Source organism: Pseudophryne corroboree, chromosome 4 (genome assembly GCF_028390025.1).
Source record: "Pseudophryne corroboree isolate aPseCor3 chromosome 4, aPseCor3.hap2, whole genome shotgun sequence".
In the NCBI taxonomy this organism is placed as follows: Eukaryota; Metazoa; Chordata; class Amphibia; order Anura; family Myobatrachidae; genus Pseudophryne; species Pseudophryne corroboree.
In genome coordinates this window covers 149,231,594-149,244,759 of record NC_086447.1, presented here as the reverse complement: position 1 = coordinate 149,244,759, position 13,166 = coordinate 149,231,594, and the positions used below count along the sequence as shown (strand labels likewise).

The 13,166-nt window shown below is 43.5% G+C and overlaps 1 pseudogene; it reads left to right on the top strand.

Annotated features, from left to right (window-relative positions):
- Window positions 1-12,926, top strand: part of LOC134910859 (homeobox protein OTX1-like) — a 39,433-nt pseudogene extending 26,507 nt beyond the window's left edge.
- The last annotated feature ends 240 nt before the right edge of the window (window positions 12,927-13,166 follow it).

Sequence of the window (13,166 nt, the reverse complement as noted above, 5' to 3'; positions counted from 1 at the left end):
TTTTATTCTGATGTATGACATTTGTATATGTGTGTGAATGAATCTGAATCTGTATACAATGTGCTACAATGCAGCAGCATGAGTTTTTTCACCCGCCAAGTTCCATTGTGCTAAATCTGCAACTTTGTATGCGTTTAAAGAACGTTATACACAGTGGTAAAGAAGTAGTGCTATGTGAGATATTGGTGGTCATTCCGAGTTGATCGCTCGCTAGCAGTTTTTAGCAGTCGTGCAAACGCTATGCCGCCGCCACTGGGAGTGTATTTTCGCTTAGCAGAAGTGCGAACAAAAGGATCGCAGAGCGGCTACGAAATAATTTTGTGCAGTTTCAGAGTATCTTCAGACCTATGTGTCCGTGCAAAAAAGTAGGTTACCCAAGGGTGCTCGGGCGCTTTAGGTACGGGATGTTCCACCAAGCAGCGGCCTCTGAAGAAAGGGAAGTCACTCCCGAATATAATGCAAAGGAAAACAGGGTTGAGGCTGCGCTGTATTTGATCGATGTAACAACACTAATATTATATTTAGTAAAAACACATTTTATTCCTAAAAACAATAATAACTTTGGAACGGACTCCATATCATTTACATTTCCATATCCTGGCGTATTGGGTAATCCCATTTAATTGTTTGCATGAAGTGTATATTACTTATCATCTGTTTTTGATATGCATGCATTTTTTATTATGTGTTCATTTTCAAACTGAAGTACATATTATTGTTTTTAGGAATAAAATGTGTTTTTACTAAATATAATATTAGTGTTGTTACATCGATCAAATACAGCGCAGCCTCAACCCTGTTTTCCTTTGCATTATCTTCAGACCTACTCAGCACTTGCGATCACTTCAGACTGTTCAGTTCCTGTTTTGACGTCACAAACACGCCCTGCGTTCGCCCAGTCATGCCTGCATTTTTGCTGGCACGCCTGCGTTTTTCCGAACACTCCCTGAAAACGGTCAGTTGACACCTAGAAACGCCCTCTTTCTGTCAATCACTCTGCGGCCAGCAGTGCCACTGAAAATCTTCGCTAGACCCTGTGTGAAACTACATCGTTCGTTGTAATAGTACGTTGCGCGTGCGCATTGCCCCACATACGCATGCGCAGAAGTGCCGTTTTTTTGCCTCATCGCTGCACAGCGAACGAATGCAGCTAGCGATCAACTCGGAATGACCACCATTATACAGTAAAAGGCCAATTACACATCACTAGGATGGAATTCATAAATGTTTAATGTATCAAGAAGGTGATACAGTATACTGCGATATACTGCTTACAAACAATAAAAAAATATATAAGCGAGATATGACTTATATAGGTATATGATCTGAGCAGATGTCTCACCCATTACAGTGTTCATATACTGTAAGGAATTAGTGCATGTTTGATCCTGATAAGAGCCGGTTCCTATGAATACTTCCGATACCAGTATATGCTGAAGTTGATAAGGTTTATAAGACCATAGAGGGGTGTCCAGTATGCATACAGTTGAGCAATGGTAGTTACCGCTAGAGGAGGTGTCAGGCTGTTAACGCTGAATGCAGAGTCCTCAATAGCATGCAGTTGTATAAGCAATGGTATGCTCCGAATATGAATTGGGTTGGAATAGTCCACAGCAGGGCCTGACTGCCCATCTGGCACTTCTGGAAAATGCCAGAAGGGCCGATGGGCTGGTTTTATCATTCAAAGAGCCGGCTCTCTGTTGTGGACGTTCCCCCGCCCCCCTGCCTGTTTCCATGAGAAAGTCAACTTTGTGTTCTCCATTTATAGTCACCATTCTGTAACACTAGCAGCCATTTTTTCTTATACTGTATGTTATTAATGAACCCATCTGCTTAACTACATGACGGCAAAGGACAAGAAAGGAATGTGCAATTCAGAGAAAAGAAACTTCTGTCCCCTTTCCCTTGAAACACTTTCAAGGATGATATGTTGATATTCCTGTACCAATATGTACCAAAACAAGGAACAGCTAGCAGATGCAGTTTCTTATATTTGGGTAAGGCAGAATATCCAATGGGAGGGCTTGTTATGGATGTAATGGAACCGATGTAATTCAATGTAACTCAAAGCCTATATAACTGTAACTGTATCTGACTATATAACTGTAATGTGTGATTATTCTCCCACGATCGATCGATGACTTCTGATTCCTGACACATATATTTGAGCTCGGGCTGGGCCGGTCCAGGTCCAGCAAGAACCAGATGCAACAGCCACGAGTCCACGCTCCCTTGACTTGCGGGACCCCCCATTGCTAGTGTCCGCGCGGCCCCTTTAGTTATGCACTAATTTCAGCCCCCAGTCCGCCCCTGGTCCAAAGCAAACAGTTTTTTCCTTTGTCAATTCTGAAAACTGGTTCTGGCTCTTCAGGTAAGTATAGGCATTCAATGGGTGTTTTTGGGTAGATACACCAACACGTTTCACTGCTTAGTACCTGCAGTTTTTTCAATGTCCTTTTATTAATTTTGTACAATTCAAGAAAAGTGTTACTGCAGAGAAACCAAAGCTATCACTTATAGAACCTTTAGTTCTGTAGTTTTCCACATACCACTAGTCAGTTCTGAGGACTTCAATATTTCAACAAATTTTTAAATTGTGACAAACCATGTTTATCTCAGTAGAATGTAAGATTGCGAGCAGGGCCCTCTTACCTAAGGTCTGTCTGTTATTAACAAGTCTTGTTTTATTACTGTTTTGTTCCCAATTGTGTGGTGCCCCGTACCCTAAGTGTCCCTACCCATGCTAACACCTATGTCAAAGAAATCTGTAAATTTATCAAATTATATAGTAATATGTCTGCCTGCATGTTAATTTTAAATATATTATCTAGTTTACATATATTTGAACCACACTCCCCCAGAAGAGAAGAGTGAGTGATAGAGCGGTGAGCCAGCAGCAGGTCACATGACTTAGAGGCTGCTGGAGCCAGCAACAGGGGGCTGGTGGGAAACTGATATGTCAGTTACAGGGAATCCTGTGCGATAATGGAGGGAGCCGAACTTGATAGTGAGTGGTTACATGCCTGACCTGTTGGCAGGCAGATGGAGTAGCGGCAGTGGCAGCTTTCTGACAGGACCGGAGCACAGTCGAGCTTCTGGTCAATGTGACAGAGTCCCAAGTTTCTCTGGCACTTGCAGCAGGGATGGAGAAGAGAAGGTGGACTTTACCCCAGGAGGCCTTGGAGATACAAGCCTTGAAGATAGGCAGTGAGTTGGATGCCCATTCCCCTAAGGTCGGCAGAGCATAGCCAAAGAGAGGGAGGTGATTTTCATATTAACTCCCACGCAGACTGAGGGGAGACAACCAGATAGGCCTATAAATGTACACTACTATACTTACAGCTCCAGCCCTCAATATTACACTCTGTCAGCTGCTTACACAGGTTTTCAGCAAATAAAGGTTCCGTGTGCACTGCAGTATAGTGACTCTATACAGGCAGCTGAAAGCTACTGTACATTCTTAACAGACAGTGCTACCTTAATATACAGTGCCCAGGAGAATTAGGAGTCAGAGTATCCTCAGCCCTTTGTACTGCAGTGACTCCATATAGCTTGCTGATAGTGGTGCACCTCTTCAGACAGTGGGGGTAATTCCAAGTTGATCGCAGCAGGAATTTTGTTAGCAGTTGGGCAAAACCAAGTGCACTGCAGGGGAGGCAGATTTAACATGTGCAGAAAGAGTTAGATTTGGGTGGGTTATTTTGTTTCTGTGCAGGGTAAATACTGGCTGCTTTATTTTTACACTGCAAATTAGATTGCAGATTGAACACACCACACCCAAATCTAACTCTCTCTGCACATGTTAAATCTGCCTCCCCTGCAGTGCACATGGGCCCTCATTCCGAGTTGTTCGCTCGGTAATTTTCTTCGCATCGCAGCGATTTTCCGCTAATTGCGCATGCGCAATGTTCGCACTGCGACTGCACCAAGTAAATTTGCTAAGAAGTTTGGTATTTTACTCACGTCATTACGAGGTTTTTTCTTCGTTCTGGTGATCGGAGTGTGATTGACAGGAAGTGGGTGTTTCTGGGCGGAAACTAGCCGTTTTATGGGAGTGTGTGAAAAAACGCTGCCGTTTCTGTGAAAAATGCGGGAGTGGCTGAAGAAACGGGGGGAGTGTCTGGGCGAACGCTGGGTGTGTTTGTGACGTCAAACCAGGAATGACAAGCACTGAACTGATCGCACTGGAAGAGTAAGTCTCGAGCTACTCAGAAACTGCACAGGAAAATCTTTTCGCAATATTGCGAATACTTCGTTCGCAATTCTGCTAAGCTAAGATACACTCACAGAGGGCAGTGGCTTAGCGTGTGTAATGCTGCGAAAAGCGGCTAGCGAGCGAAAAACTCGGAATGAGGGCCATGGTTTTGCCCAACTGCTAACAAAATTCCTGCTGCGATCAACTTGGAATTCAGAGTTGATCGCTGCAGCAAATTTGTTAGCTAAAGGGAAAAACCATGTGCACTGCAGGGGTGGGTGGGGGGGGGGACAGATGTAACATGTGTAGAGAGAGTTAGATTTGGGTGTGGTATGTTCAAACTGAAATCTAAATTGCACTGTAAAAACAAAGCAGCCAGTATATACATTGCACATAAACAAAATAATCCACCCAAATCTAACTCTCTCTGCACATGTTATATCTGCCCCCCCTGCAGTGCACATGGTTTTGCCCATTAGCTAACGAATTTGCTGTTGCGACCAGATCTGAATTAGACCCAGTGTTAGAATTATTATCACTGTAAACACATACAGGCAAAGTAAACGTCTTGCAGAGCAGCATTGCCAGCCTCTTTCACCCCTGAGTTAAAATGAAGAAAAGCCTTCACCTACTGTATATAAAAGATGATCTAATCCTACAGCTATGCATCTATCTACACCAGATCTTCTCAATTCCCCAATAAAGGATAGCACAGTGCTGATTTAACTCACCAGGATTAAAAAGTCTTGCACTTATTTCCTCATCTTTAAGCGATTTAGTGAGTCACCTACAATATAGTATATATGCATTTGTTATTGCACTAGACCAAAGAGGATACAAGTACTCAGCCTTTGCAGTTGTTTTTAAGATTGCTAAAGGATGCAAATTTCTGTTATTGTATTGTTTTATCCCCCATCCTCTAAAGCAGTGGTTCTCAACTACCCCCAACAGTTCATGTTTTCCAGGTCTCCTCACAGGATTGCAAGTTAAATAATTTGCTCCACCTGTGAGTCTTTTAAAATGTGTCAGTGAGTAATGAATACACCTGTTCAACTGCTCGGTGACCTGGAAAATATGAACTGTTAGGGGTACTTGAGGACCGAGGTTGAGAACCACTGCTCTAAAGGAGGTCTCCAAGGCAACACAATGGTCCAGATTTTAAGTATAGCCATGCTTGGCCACAGGTGACTTAATTAGTACCTCAGTCAATTTGATTTAACCATCAAAGCTTAGCCATGGATAAACTTAAAATCTCGACCATTGTGGTGCCTTAAGGACCGTGTTTGAGAATCTCTGCTCTAAAGTAAAGGAACTGAGCAATTGAACTGAGAATAACTACTTGTGTTGGCATTTTGCAGTAGCTAGGAGACTGAGTTAGGACAAATATAACAACTAGCGAATAGGTGGTATGCAACAGGTACTTTTTTGTAAAATGTGAAACATTGTACCTGTCATTGGTGATAATTTTGCAACTAATGTGTCTGTTCTGTTAAATGTTGTGCCTACTTTGTATTTATCAAGGTCCGGTGTCCTACATCCGGCATCCGGTCCCATGGTCTCCACGTCCGGGTGCTGACGGTGTGTGGATGGATGCGGCCTGTGGTTAGGTGCAGCACGGCTGATGGAGGTGACTGGTGCAGGATCTGGAGTGCTGTAGTTGGGTACCAGACAAGTAATGAAGCACTCCCTTGTTTGTCTGCTGTTCAGGGAGCACAGTGAACCAATGGCAGTGCTATGTGTAAGTACTCAGCCAATCCCGGTCTGCTTCCTCTTTTAAAAGGGGTCAGCTCTGATTCAAACGCTGCCAGTGCTTTATGCTGCTTCTCTAGGCAAGTGCTGTAGCTCTGTGCTGCCCCAGGGTTCTCCTGTTGTTGTGCTCAGTACTCCAAGAGGTATCCAGCTCTGCTTTCCAATTCATTACTCTATCACCCGCGGTCCAGTTTCAGGTGCTGGTGCCATGAACCACAGCCACAAGCCCATCGGGCAGTGGCTTTGAGTGTCTTGAAGCTGTTGGAGGATTCTCAGGTCTCTTGATCAATGCTCCTCATTCACAGTTATCAAGTATTCATTCTTCAGTGCTCTTCCGTCACAGTCATCAAGCTTTCATTCTTCAAGTTCTTCAATCACGGTCATCAAGTATTCATCATTTAGTGTTCTTCAGTCATAGTTATCAAGTATTCATTCTTCAGTGTTCTTCAGTCATGGTCATAAAGTATTGATTCTTCAGTGTTCTTCAGTCACAGTTATCAAGTATTCATTACTTAGTGTTCTTTAGTTACAGCCATTCAGTATTCAATCTTCAGTGTTCTTCAGTTGCAGTTGTCAAGTATCCAGTCACTAGTATTCTTCAGCCACAATCACCAAGTAACCAGTCTTCACAGCAAATATCCTCTGAACATTACTCAGTATTCACTTCTCATCCTGACTGCAGTATCTCAGTTCATAATCCTCATTCACCCCAAGTCTTTCCAGTGTACTCATCTTTTTGTGCCTCGGTTAGTCATATAAGTACTTGAAAAGGAACTATATTTGGCCTCCTCGCTTTCTTCCCTCCAGTCTCTTCATCTAAAGCTCACTTGTCGGATACTCACCTCCAGCCTGATTTGACAGTAAGCACTGGCCAAATGGATCCAGTGAGTGAGCAAGTGACTGGAGTTGATTCGACAACGGATATTTTTACTCGCCTGGGCAAGCAGGAATCCACGCAGACACAGCTGGTGCAGTTTATGCAGAATATGTCTTCTCGATATGCTTCATGCAGCTATGATGTCCCCACACGTCTCAGTGTCGAGTCCTGCAGCATCCCCTCCTGTGGCGACACCTCCACCAGTAACAGTTCCGGTTTCATGCTTACGGTTGCCGCTCCCTAATAAGTTTGATGGGAACCCAAAATTTTGCCAGGGATTTATCAACCAGTGCAAGATTCAATTCGAGTTACAGGCAGCCAATTTACCGGCTGCCCAGACTAAAATTGCTTACATCATTATACTTCTAACCAGATAAACTTTGGAGTGGGCATCACTGTTGTGGGAAAAGGCATAGCCCATCCTTTCAAATTATTCTGAATTTGTTTCCTCCTTTTCGATGAGCCTGACAGAACCTCTTCTGCTTCTTTTGGAGATTCTACGGCTACATCAGGGTGTTCATTCTGTCAGCCAATATGTAATCCAGTTCTGTACCTTGGCCCTCATTCCGAGTTGTTCGCTCGCTAGCTGCTTTTAGCAGCTTTGCACACGCTAAGCCGCCGCCTACTGGGAGTGAATCTTAGCTTTGCAGAATTGCGAACGAAAGATTTGCATAATTGCAAATAGAAATTTCTTTGCAGTTTCTGAGTAGCTCGGGACTTACTCTGCCACTGCAGTCAGTTCAGTCAGTTTCGTTCCAGGTTTGACGTCACAAACACACCCAGCGTTCGCCCAGACACTCCCCCATTTCTCCAGCCACTCCCGCGTTTTTCCCAGAAACGGCAGCGTTTTTTCACACACCCCCATAAAACGGCCAGTTTCCGCCCAGAAACACCCACTTCCTGTCAATCACACTCCGATTACCAGAACGAAGAAATTTCTTCGTTAAGCCGTGAGTAAAATACCTAACTTTTTGGCAAATTTACTTGGCGCAGACGCACTGCGAACATTGCGACAAATTGCTCCGTTGCGAAAACCACTAACGAGCGAACAACTCGGGATGACCTGGCTACCTGGGACATTCCAACAAAGCTCTATGATTTAATGTTTTAATATCCTTAGGTAACAACGTGGATCTTCGGTATAGGCAACTTTTCTTCAAGAAATCTAGATTTGAACATTCCAGACCTCGGCCTAATCTAGCTCCAAGGTCACCCTCTCCCCAAACTGAGGAACCTATGCAAGTTAATCATTCCCGATTCACTAATAAGGGACAACTGAGACGGCGGCAAGGGAACCTCTGCATGGACTGTGGACCTTCCAATCATTTTGTTAAATCCTGTAATCTTCATCAGGGAAACTCCCCCTCATAATTTATATGGGAGAGGTTAAGTTAGGAATACTTTATCTTTAGAATCCCTTTTTAGAAAGGAGTCTGTACTTCCTACATCTTTGGAAGTTTCTTCTCATTCTCTTTTTATCTCTGCATTACTTGACTCAGGAGCAGTGAAAAGTTTTATCACTTACTGCATTACTTGATTAATGCTTCAAAATTCAAAACAGTCAATTTGGATCATACTATCTCCATAATAGCAGTAGATGGAAGTCATATTCCAGAGGGTATTATAACCCTCTATACCATAACTCTGAAGATGTATGTGGGTGCATTATATTTTTAGAATATTTCCTTTCTAGTGATTCCCAAAACGTCTCATGGTATTGTCCTTGGTTTTCCCTGGTTACAGAAACATAATCCGCAGATCGATTGGCATACCATGGAAGTTTTTACCTGGGATGATTCCTGTTTTAAGAGTTGTTTGACTTCAGTGAGACTGCTTCATATGGCTAATTCCTCTAGTATACCTTAAGCTTACCAACACTTCAAGGATGTCTTCAGTAAGCATGGTGCGGATATCCTTCCTCCCCATCAAAAGAGGGATTGCCCGATCGATTTGTTGCCTGGTAAAACTCCACCCAGAGTTCGCATTTATATACTGTCATTAGCTGAGATGCAGGCCATGTCAGAGTATATCAGTGAAAATCTGGAGTAGAGATACAGTAGTATATCCTTCTGTTTACAAACCTTACAAATTCTGGTTAGCAAGTTTCCCCCTAAAGGGGTGTATCCAATTACCCATGTTCGATAGTTATTGTATCGCCCAGGGTTATCCTATTAGCCACAATTTGGCAGGACCCCCCTCCTCCCCTATGCCGGCAATTATCGCAGATTACGCTTTGGGTGCCTCAGGCACTTGAAGCATAATCGTTGATAAGCTGCTGCTGGAGCCGCAATAACATGTGGGATCAGGTACTTATCCACGATCCCATTTGTTTTTGCGCGATCGCGGGTGGATACAGCAATAATGACCATCAGTCATTGATCGCGATATCTGTACATTTTCACCAGCCAAAAATGGATCAAATCTAATTGGATACCCCCCTAAGACTTGCCTTTTGTTTGACAACAGTAGATTGTATATTTTTTTTACATTCACATTGACATTTTAACTCCACTAGTTGTCCCCACTGAGTATGTGCTAATGTAATCTCATATTTAGTAATACTTTCTCACACCTACATTTATACAGTCACCATTCATACAAGTTGTAAATCTACAAGATGACTATAATGAGACTTTGTACAAGTTCTTTGTAAAAACCTTTAATAGCCCATAGGGGCTGTTTATTTCTGTCATGTTCCACGATATATGCATTTCATATGCTGTCATGTTACTATTGCAAAGCTTTGTATCTTGTTAAAATTTGTCCCTCCTGATTCTCTGTAGCTAGGTTCTGATGACATTAGCCCTGCCCCTCATTCTGTCTCTAACTCTTTGTGTGTCTGCCATTTTAGCTTTCCTTATGAGTTCTTTTCACCTACTGTTTGAACATAACATATATCTGCTTTAAATAAACGCTCATCTGGATTCTTCATAGATGCCTCTTCAGTTGAGGTGACACTGTCTGACAAGGTCTCTTGGTGTAAGTACTGGTTCAATACAGACATACAAAGAGCCTGGTTATTGAGTCAGATTAGTGAAAAGATGGTTGATAAAAACTGCCAGATACACACGTAAGCCAGTTGCAGCTTTTGCAGATACAAAGACAACAACAAGATTGCCTACAGTGTAAGAAGAAATCAGCAGTGTGTGCAGCTACAGAACAGCCCATTACAGCATAGATTCTTCTAGCAAGCTACACACTCGCTCCAGCATTATTCAGGTCCATTCTACCTGTGTGCTATCATGGCTGAATGGAACACTGTGCTGCCTGTTCAAGATGAATAATATCTATAATCAGGACAAGAAGAAGTTATGGATATCAACCTGCAGTCTAAATGCCCTGCTAAGCCTACATGGAAGATAAAAGAATATTGAAGATAGGAAACATGAGCTTTCTTCCAATGTACTAAACTTATGGCAAAATTTGCAACGTCATATGTCCACCATCTCTCAGCCTGTCTGTGATGTGTCATAGCTAGAGGGAGCCCTAGGACAGCTTTGTTCAGTATATGAACTGCATACAGTGAAAAGCACGTAATTTGTAAGCATTCTGAAGAAACTTAATACTCAGGATTCTTTAGGAGAATTGCAAAGCTTTAATCGTCTTAATTTGGATTGAGACAGTTTTTTGCGTGATGTTAAGTCTAAGACAGCGGACAGAATCGCACAATTATTAGAAACATCACGCATTTCTGTGTCCACCAGGTGTTCAAAACGATCATCTAAGTCCCAAAGTTCAAAATATTCCATGCTCAGTGAACAACTTATAAAGGCACATGCAGAAGCAGAAGCTACTAAAATACAAGCCGACTTTGCACAAAAAAAGGCAGAAATAAAAGCCAGAGCAGCACATGAGAAGGCAGACATGGAAGCCAGAGCAGCACGTGAAAAGGCTGAAATGGAAGCCAGAGCAGTACTCGAGAAGGATGAAATGGAAGCCAGAGCAGCATGCGGAAAAGGCCAAAATGGAAGCTCTAGAGAAACAATGTGAGCAGGCCACAGCAATGGTACAGTTAAAGGTTTTGGAACAAGCTGCCAGTGGAAGTGAAAGAGACAGGATCAGTTTAAGTGAAGTGGATGCAGATGATCCTCTTAAGCACACAAGGCACTATGGTGGTCATTCCGAGTTGTTCACTCGCTGCCGATTTTCGCAATGCAGCGATCAAGGGGAAAAATGGCAAAAATGCGCATGTGCATGGTACGCAGTGCGCATGCGCTAAGTACTTTCACACAAAACTTTGTAGATTTACGTAAGCTCGAGCAATGTTTTTTCAACGCTCGAGTGAACGTAGTTTGATTGACAGGGAGTGGGTGTTTCTGGGCGAAAACTGCCCGTTTTCAGGGAGTGTGCTAAAAACGCAGGCGTGCCAGGTAAAAACGCAGGAGTGGCTGGAGAAATGGGGGAGTGGCTGGCCGAACACAGGGCGTGTTTGTGACGTCAAACCAGGAACTAAACGGACTGAGGTGATCGCAATCTAGGAGTAGGGAATTATTTAGTAGCAGTTCTGCTAATCTTTCGTTCGCTATTCTGCTAAGCTAAGATACACTCCCAGAGGGCGGCAGCCTAGCATTTGCATGGCTGCTAAAAACTGCTAGCGAGCGATCAACTCGGAACGACCACCTATGTCCTAAGTCAAAACAGTGAACTCCTGTTTGCTGCAAACATTCACGACATTGCAGACATCTCTCCAGAACAAAAGGACTCAGATCCCTATGCAACACGCCACATTCAAGGTCAGTACAAAGCACAAACACTTTGTCATCCTGAGCCATTTTCACACACCACAGTGCACCGTGGCCCAACACCTCAACAAGCTCAATATACAAATGCCTGGTCGCAAACCAATATGCCAGTAAGTCACCAGATCCCTGGCAACCACACAGTAGTTCCACGTGCAGCAATACCTATGGACTTTAAACCAGCTCTTAGGCTGATTGCCTATGCGCCCACCTATCTCCCTATGTCTCTTACCCAGAACACCACAAATAATATGAACAGCACTACTCATCCAGCAATTCTTTGCCCAAAGTCAGAGAAAACAGACATGTCAGACTTTGCAACTTACTAAGGCTGGCCTCATTAGGTTTGATGACCAGCCTGAGAAGTACAGAGGTTGGAAATGTGCCTCCAGAACTGCAATTAGTGACCTTGGCATTACTGCTGCTGAAGAACTAGATCTGCTAATCACAAGGCTTGGCCCACAGTCTACAGAACATGTCAAGAGACTCAGATCTGTCCACATTGATAATCCTATGGCAGGCCTCATTGCTGCTTGGGAAAGGTTAGAACAAAGCTTTGGAAGTCCTGAAGCCCTAGAGCAGGCATGTCCAAACTGCAGCCCTCCAGCTGTTGAGAAACTTACATCCCAGCATGCCCTGACACAGCTTTAGCATTCTCTAACAGCAAAACTGTCAGGGCATGCTGGGATATGTAGTTTCACAACAGCTGGAGGGCCACAGTTTGGACATGCCTGCCTTAGAGAATGCTCTGTTCAAACGGCTGCAGGATTTTCCCTAAATATTCGGCAAGGACTATGAGAAATTCCAAGAGCTCAGTGACCTACTCTTTGAGCTCCAGCTGGTTAAAGCAGATGCTCACTTACCTGGCCTAAGTTACCTGGACACAGCTCATGGGGTAAACCCAATAGTTTCTAAGCTGCCATAGAGTAATCAAGAAAAGTGGACTACACTTAGGTAAAGATACAAAAGGGAAAATCGAGTCTCCTTTCCCCCTTTTCCTACTTCTGTGATTTTGTTAGGAACGTTGCAGAATCCAAGAATGACCCAAGCTTCTCCTACAGTGAGTCAAGTCATCCTGGTTCACCTACCCCAAGTTTGACAGCCCATGCCCTAACTACAAGAATCACAGAGGTCTAGTGTCAGTGAAAAAGTCCGAAATCATTCCCACACCAGCATCAGCTCCTCACAAGAGCAACCAAGGTGATAGGATTAAAAACCCAAATCACCTGTGTCCCATTCATAAGAATATATTCACAAATTGCAGATGTGCGCACCCCCTGGGGTCATACGGGGTCAGTACTTGAATAATAACTTTGTAGCCATGCCAACATCATTACTGGGAGAAAGAGAAGCTGGGCAGCAGTAATTTGCAGCATGACCATCAAGATAACATGAACATGGTCCTGTCTTGGGATGACAGTCTTGGATCGACAGTGTTCAATGCAACAAGTGAGGACAACAAGTTAGCATCTGCAAGAGAAGATAAAGAATTTCTCGAGATAGTGAACAAAGATTTCACTCAGGACGATTCCAACAGCTGGGTAGCACCTTTACCCTTCTGCTTTCCAAGCGTGAAACTATCAAACAATCTACAGCAAGCAGTTGC